The following is an 8528-nucleotide window of genomic DNA, read 5'->3' on the forward strand; positions in this document are numbered from 1 at the left end:
GTATCGACTCAGTAGAATGGGCTTAAAGAACAACATATAGAAACAAATTTTGGTCCCTAAGAGCGCTCATGATGCTTATGATATGAATGTAAAAGCAAATTCTCTGTGGGGAAATATTGCCATAAAGGAAAAGAAATCAGAGAGACCGAAGGTCCGCAAAAGCATAAAGCATTCCATAAGGAAAACTCACTGGGGAAGACAGAGACTCTGAGGGGATAAAAAGGTTTATGTGTAGGCCAGGCTACGACTTTAAAACTGCTGGGAGACTAGAAGGATTCCATGAAAATGGAAGGACTCAACCAGGGAGACAAAACATCTGCAGGGGAAACAAGTAGATCAGGATAAAACTTACATACTTGAATCATGCAGGAAAAGCGATTTCACTAAGGAAATGCGCACTCAACTTCAATTGGGGAAGAAACAATCTTCAACATAGGAGGAGCAGAAATCTACTATCCACCACCGGTTACTAGGTAAGGAGATAATAAATATCTGACAAAGAGGACACCCGTCATCGGTTAGGATGAACATATCAAGGATGGCTCACTGGGAATCTCCACCTGGAGGGAGTATTCATTACCGATTATTGGGTAAGAATAACCTTGCTGGGGGAAAACTGCCGAAATAGGATTTACAACTACCGGTTACTGGGGCAGAAGACCAAAGATGAGAATATCCGTCACCGGTTAAAGTGAACATATCAAGGATAGATGATCGCTGTATTCGCAAGTGAACAAATCACGTCAGAGTAATATAAAAGAATATCGATCCCACAGAGACCAAATCGTCAATCTATCGATTACTATTAGTACGATGATTATCTAAGGCGGTACAAATGAGATATTGATGTCGCAAAATAATAGTAAATAAAGAAAATGATAAATACAGTGCAGATAAAGATAGGCTTGAATGTATTTCACGTTAGTTAAACGATGCTTCGATTGTCTAAATAGAACTACTTATGGGGAAATATTTTCTACTCTTGAAAAGAATCCATTTAACAGGAACTGTCGCTTTCGCGTATTCAGAATCGAGAGTTACCCTTAAATTAAGACCTTTTATTGTCACTTATAAAAGGTGCGCAGAACGCTAAAGTAGTAAACCTATTTTTAAGAAATAAGACTCGTAAGATTAGTTGAAAAGTGATTCTGATTCAAAAAGTTTACCCAAGGAGTTTCCAGATTTTAAATCTATCAACGCGTCCGAAAATAGTTTCAAAAATCGTTTTTCCTTAAATTGATAAAAATTCCTAGTTAACTAAGCCAGGGTGCTTTCGCACTCCTTGAGTAGTTAAAATTAACCAAGTTTGTTTCAGAAAACCCGAATTAAAAATCAAAACATCCCCTAAATCATTTCTACAGATGCAATATGTGAAACATCTCTTTAACCGTGATCCTTACATTCTAACCTTTGAAAGATTTAGCCCGACATGGTAATACAAACAAATACAACGATATTGAACATGTTGAAAAGAAGTTTAGAATGTAAGGTGTGAAGAACAAGTAAAACGTGTAAAACAATTAAAACGAGCAATAAAGATAATGGCGAGAAAGTTAAATAAAGTAAAGCATATGGCAGGAATTTAAATAAAGTAAAGCATGGCAAGGAATTAAATAAAGTAAAGCATGGCAAGTGAAATAAAAAGTCGATTAAATTAGAACCTGCTTCAAACGGAGGCTTTAAATCTGGTACAAGGAAGTAATTAAACCTTTGACTTTGAAATTAAAGTCGACAGCAAAATCAACGTGCTCCAACTCAATTTCACTAAGGTGCGATAACCCCTCGATGTGACGGATTACCGCTCTTACAGATGATATTATAGTCTTAGTGTTGTAAAACTAAGTCAGATGATTTGGAAATGAACTAGAACGATCTATTTATAGAGGAACTCAGCAGCATGCAAAGGTTAGGATGCCCTTCAACTTCTCTTTAGTGGGAATATGGAATGCAAAGGTGGCGCCCGCCACCCCTCCATGGCGCCTGCCATGTGAGTAAATGGGGAAGTTCATGCGATCGTGGCAGTTTCCTCCTGGTTGAGGGCTGATGTGTCATGGCTTCTCCTATAGCGGCCGCCGTGCAGAACGCCATGAGTATAATATTTTCCTATAACCCTAATTTTTTGGTCTTTTTGCTTCGTTTCTTCATACGAAGCTTAACAAGCTCATAACGCATGCTTGGACTCTGAAGATCTGGATTATTGGTGAGGATTTTGATTCTGGTAGGTGGGATTCTCTGCTCATCTATTGTCTCGCCTTAGACCTCTATGGCATATGCCCAGTTGGCCTGATTATAAACACAAGTTACCTGAGGGTCTGGTAAAGTAAAGTAGTGGATAATCTCACCCTCGATCAAGAGCCTATATTGGTCTGGGTGGAATGAAGATCTCCTCATGAGGCCACGGTCCAGACAGAAGTCAATATCCCTCAAAGTATAACTGCAGTAAGATGTTAGGTGAAATAGCCTTCTTTCAAGTCCTAGGGCGGAGGCTATATGGGCTACCATGCCTCCAACATGTATAGGACTCACAACGGAGCGAGCATTAAGATAGAGACTCTCGATCAGAAAATCTCCGCAAGCTACCGGGCATGATTGAGTGGTACAGTACATGAAGAAAATCTCTTCAGCGCTTACGTGTGTATCAGTGTCACTCCACCCCAGGAAGGTTTGGGCAATAATCATCTGAAAATATCTGAAATCAAGATTATGGATCTTGCTAGATATTTGGGTGGAAGGATCAGGGCTACCTCCACATGTAATGTCACTCCAGAACTTCTCAACGTCTCTACTCAGGAAATAGCTCATGGGGAGCTCAGATGAGGCATCATAAGTAGTCTGAAATCCAAGTAAGTCACCGAAACGCTTGTGGTTGAAGGTGTACTCTGTCCCAAACAACCTGAAATTAATGTAGCCACCATCACTAGCGTGACCAATATAGGGCTCGTAGTTCAGCGAGCTCAAGAACTCCAAAGTGAGGTTCCTGTAAGTCAAATGCATCGCTTCAGTATACTCATTCCATTGCAACTGACTGCACAAATTCCTGACACTAGGCTCAATGCCTAATGCTTCCATGCAACTTGAATCGGGATATCTGGTGGGCAACATTGGACACTGGGAAAGCATGGCGTAGCGTTTCTCCTGTACTGGGTCATGAAAGATAACTGCCATGGTGTCAAAATTCTCCATCCTGAAAAGTTAGGTTAAAAATAGAGGACACCTGAAATCGCAAACATTGCAATTGTTAGTCTAAACATATATATATATATATATATATATATATATATTATATATATATATATATATATATATATATATATATATATATATATATATATATATATATATATATATATATATATATATATATATATATACATATATATATATATATATATATATATATATATATATATATATATATATATATATATATTATATATATATATATATACATACATAAAACATATGAAAATATAAATTGAAATAGTAAAAATGGAGTAAAGGAAAAATAAATCATGGGTTGCCTCCTATGCAGCGCCTGGTTAACGTCGTTAGCTTGACGATTTGAACTTTATATATCAGAGGTAGGAACCAGAGGGTCGATCAAAGTATGGCTAGGGAATTATGTGGGGATGTCACCTCCTTGATATTGCTTCAATCTTTGTCCATTTACCACAAACGGATTACAGGAATTGTTCCGGATTTCAACTGCTTCAGATTTGAGGATTTTAGAAACCTTAAAGGGGCCTGTCCATCTCGAACGCAGCTTACCTGGAAAAAGTCGTAATCTGGAATTGAAAAGGAGAACAGAGTCGCCTATATTAAAGTCCTTTTCCATAATCCTTTTGTCATGCCATGCTTTGGTTCTTTCTTTGTATATAATGGCATTCTCGTAAGCGTTCTGGCGGAGTTCCTCCAATTCGTGGATATCGAGGATTCGCTTCTCGCTAGATGCTAGGTAATCCAAATTCAGGGTCTTGATGACCCAATATGCTTTGTGCTTAAGTTCAAAAGGTAAGTGGTATGACTTTCCATAGACTAACTAGTATGGTGTAGTTCCAATAGGGGTTTTGTAAGCAATTCTGTAAGCCCACAATGCTTCTGTTAGCTTTTCAGACCAATCATTTCTGGATATTGAAACAATTTTTTCCAAGATTTGCTTATTCTCTCTGTTTGATACTTCCACTTGACCATTAGTCTGAGGATGGTATGGTGTTGCTACTCTGTGTTTTACTCCAACCTTTCTTAAGAGTTTATCGAATATCCTGGATATAAAATGTGATCCACCATCACTTATGACAAGTCGTGGTACTCCAAATCTGGGGAAAATATTGTTTTTAAACAACTTGATGACTACTCTTGTGTCGTTAGTGGGTGAGGCTATAACTTCTATCCATTTGGACACATAGTCGACGACTACCAAAATATACTTATTTCCCATCGAAGATGGAAAAGGTCCCATGAAATCAATACCCCAAACATCAAATAATTCCACTTCTTGGATGTTCTTCAAAGGCATTTCGTCGCGTCTTGAAATGTTTCCAGCACGCTGGCACTGATCATGTTGGACAATATAAGTATGGACATCACGCCATAGTGTTGGCCAATAAAGACCAGCTTGAAGGATCTTAGCGTATGTCTTGGATGTGCTTGAATGTCCACCGTAGGGTGAAGAGTGACAATGCTCTAGGATATTTCTAACTTATTCTTCCGGGACGCAATGTTGAAAGATATTATATGTTCCTCTTTTGAAAAGGAGTGGTTCGTCCCAATAGAAATGTCTTACATCTTTAAAGAACTTTTTCTTTTGTTGATAATTGAGGTCAGGTGGTATGATATCAGCGGCTAGATAATTCACAAAATCAGTGTACCATGGTACTCTGCTAATCTCTGAAACTGTTCCAAGGTTGTCTCTATCAGGTTCAAGGGGAATGGTATCTAACTTAGCTATCAATCTGTCATAGGTGAAATCATCATTTATAGGTAAATGGTCTGGCTTCAAATGCTCTAGTCTGGAAAGATGGTCAGCAACTACATTTTCTGTTCCTTTTTTGTCTCGGATATCCAAGTCGAACTCTTGTAGCAAAAGGATCCATCTGAGTAACCTAGGTTTCACATCCTTTTTGCTTAGAAGGTAAAAGATAGCTGCATGGTCTGTATAGACTATAATCTTAGATCCGACAAGATAAGACCTAAATTTATCAATTGCAAAAACTACAGCTAGGAGTTCCTTCTCTGTTGTCGTATAATTAAGTTGAGCGGCATCTAGGGTTCTACTAGCGTAATATATCACATGTAATTTCTTATTTTTTCTTTGTCCTAAAACAGCCCCTACATCAAAATTGCTAGCATCACACATTATTTCAAAAGGTTGAGTCCAATCCGGAGTTTGTAAAATGGGTGCTGAAATTAGCGCTTATTTTAAATGATTAAAGGCTTCGATACATTTTTTATTGAAAATGAATTCAATGTCTTTCATCAGAAGGCCAGTAAGGGGTTTTGTTATTTTAGAGAAATCTTTGATAAAGCGTCGGTAAAAACCGGCGTGTCCAAGAAAACTTCGGACTTCTCTAACAGTCTTAGGAGGGTTAAGGTTTTCTATCACTTCTATCTTTGCTTTGTCGACTTCATGCCTCTTTTAGATATTATATGTCCTAACAATATGCCTTCTTTAACCATAAAGTGGCACTTCTCCCAATTTAATACAAGGTTAACTTCTACGTATCTTTCTAGGTTTCCTCAAGATTAACGAGGCAATTCTCAAAGTCAAACCCACATACCGAGAAATTATCCATGAACACTTCCATAATTCCATCGAGATAATCTGCGAAGATTGACATCATACAACATTGGAAAGTAGTTGGCGCATTGCAGAGTCCAAACGACATTCGTCTGTAAGCAAATGTTCCATAAGGACAGGTGAAGGTTGTTTTCTCTTGATCCTCGGGGTGTATGGGTACTTGGAAAATTCCAGAATATCCATCCAGATAACAAAAGTAAGAGTGTCTGGCAAGACGCTCAAGTATTTAATCTATGAATGGAAGGGGGAAATGGTATTTCCTAGTTGCCTTATTGAGTTTCCTATAGTCTATGCACATACACCATCCGCCTTCTGTACATTTAGCCACATGCTCTCCCTTCTCGTTCTGCACGATTGTGATGTCTCCCTTTTTGGGTACCACATGTACAAGACTTACCCATTTACTATCGGAGATCTGATAGATTATACCAGCTTCTAGCAGTTTAAGGACTTCCTTCTTTACCACCTCACTCATTACAGGATTGATTCTTCTCTGGAAGGTTTTGAATCCTCCTCTAGTGAGATCATGTGCATACACACGGATGGGCTTATATCTTTTAAATCAGAGATGTTGTATCCTACGGCAGAGGGGTATCTTCGTAAAACATTCAAGAGTTGGTTTGTCTCATCTTGGTTTAAGGTGGCACTAACTATTACTGGGCGGTTCATTTCTTAATCAAAAACTCGTATCGTTAGTGTGAGGTTTTGTTTCCTTTAGCTCGTCATCCTTTTCATTCGGATTTGAAAATGGCTCGATCATATGTTCTTCTTGATCAAATTCCCTTATGCATTCATCTATGATATCAACTGCGTAAAATGTGTCTCCTATGATTGGTGCCATCAGGAACTTTGAAATAATAAACTCTATCTTTTCATCTCCTACTTCGAAAGTTAATTTTCCTCTTTTAACATCTATTATAGCTCTGGCTATTGATAAAAATGGTCTACCTAAAAGGATAGGGATATCGTCGTCTTCCTCTGGCTATTGATAAAAATGGTCTACCTAATATGCCTACAGGATGCTTAATATATCTATCGGCTAATTGGAGGGACACCCTAGTTAATTGTAATTCTCCTAAGTTTAACCTTTTACACACAACTAAGGGCATTAAACTCACACTAGCGCCTAAGTCTAAGAAAGCTTTGTCGATCATATGACTCCCTAGAATGCAAGGTATAGAAAAACTCCCAGGGTCTGTCTCCTTCTTAGCAAGTTTATTCTCGGAAATAAAGTTGCACTCCAAGGGTTTGGGATCGTCAAGCCTATACTTGTTGGTTAAGATGCCTTTGAGAAATTTGGCGTAAGATGGAATTTGGATGATGGCTTCGATGAAAGGAATCTCTACATGAAGCTTCTCTATTACTTTTATAAACTTTTGGTATTGGTTATCTATTTTGGTTTGTTTAAGTCTTTGCGGAAATGGGATTGGTGGTTTGTACGGGGTGGTAGTTTGTAAGTTTTATCCTTGGCTTCTCCTTCTTGGTCGGTTTGTTTTTTGGGTTCCACTATTTCCTCTCCTTGGTTGGTAGGTATATTTTCTTTAGAAGCTTTGGACTCGCTCATTGCTGGGTTATAAAGCCCCTCGTAAGCGGTCCCACTTCATAATGTGATAACGTTAGCTTGCCTTCGAGGGTTGAGTTGAGGTTGTCCAGGGAATTGTCCTCCAGGTGTAGTTTGTGGGGCTTGGTTTTGTGCTACCTGTGAGATATGGGTTTCAAGCATATTATTGTGAGTAATTATCTGATTAACCTTAGCCCCTAATTGCGTTATCAGTTCGTTTACGTGAATGTTCTAGTTTAGGAATTCTTTATTTTGTTGAGTCTGGCCTGATATAAAGTTCTCCATGATCTTCTCAAGGTTAGGCTTCTGGGGCACAACTTGCATAGGTTGATTTGGTTTTTGGGCTTGAAAACCTTGTTGTCTTTGAGGTGCAAGATTTTGGATAGGGTTCTGGTTTTTATAGGAAAAGTTCGGGTGATTCTTCCATCCAGGGTTGTAAGTGTTTGAAAATGGGTTACCTTAGGCGTAATTCACTTGGTCGGTGTTCAGGTCATTCAAAAGGTTACATTCTGCCGATTCGTGTCCTTTAGATCCACAAAGTTCACACTTTGTATGGACTACCGCTGCGGTGTTAGAGTTTGTAGAAATATGTTCGACCTTAAGGGCTAAAGCGTCCATTTTCGCTTGCATCATGTCCATATAACTTATCTCATGTATTCCATCTTGGGTCTCCTTTTTCTCTACTAATGCTCGTTCAGTTCCCCATTGGTAATGGTTTTGGGCCATATCCTAAATTAGGTCACAAGCTTCAGGGTAAGGTTTGTTCACCAACGCGTCACCAGCGGCAACGTCGATGCTCATCTTTGTGTTATAATGGAGTCTATTGTAGAAGGTATGAACAACCAACCATTGTTCTAGGCCATTGTATGGACAGACTCTTAACAGCTCCTTGTATCTCTCCCAAGCTTCAAAAAGTGTTTCTCCTTGGTTTTGAGTAAATCTAGTTATCTGGTTTCGAAGAACAACAGTCTTACTAGGGGGAAAATATCTAGCAAGGAATACTCTCCTAAGGTCTTCCCAGGTAGTTATTGAGTTCGCTGGAAGTGAATCTAACCACAAACGGGCTCTATCTCTGAGGGAGAAAGGAAATAATCTTAAACAAATCGCATCAGGTGAAGCACCATTAGATTTAAAGGTGTCGGTCAGTTGGATAAAGACTTTTAAATGTTG

At 38.7% G+C, this 8528-nt stretch overlaps 1 non-coding gene across 1 annotated transcript; it reads left to right on the plus strand.

Moving 5' to 3' along the window:
* The first annotated feature begins 8214 nt into the window (after positions 1-8214).
* On the plus strand, positions 8215-8321 carry LOC127124207 (small nucleolar RNA R71). Its single transcript, XR_007803831.1, has one exon. It is a non-coding gene; the product is annotated as a small nucleolar RNA R71 (small nucleolar RNA).
* The last annotated feature ends 207 nt before the right edge of the window (positions 8322-8528 follow it).

Source organism: Lathyrus oleraceus, chromosome 2 (genome assembly GCF_024323335.1).
Source record: "Lathyrus oleraceus cultivar Zhongwan6 chromosome 2, CAAS_Psat_ZW6_1.0, whole genome shotgun sequence".
Classification (NCBI taxonomy): Eukaryota; Viridiplantae; Streptophyta; class Magnoliopsida; order Fabales; family Fabaceae; genus Lathyrus; species Lathyrus oleraceus.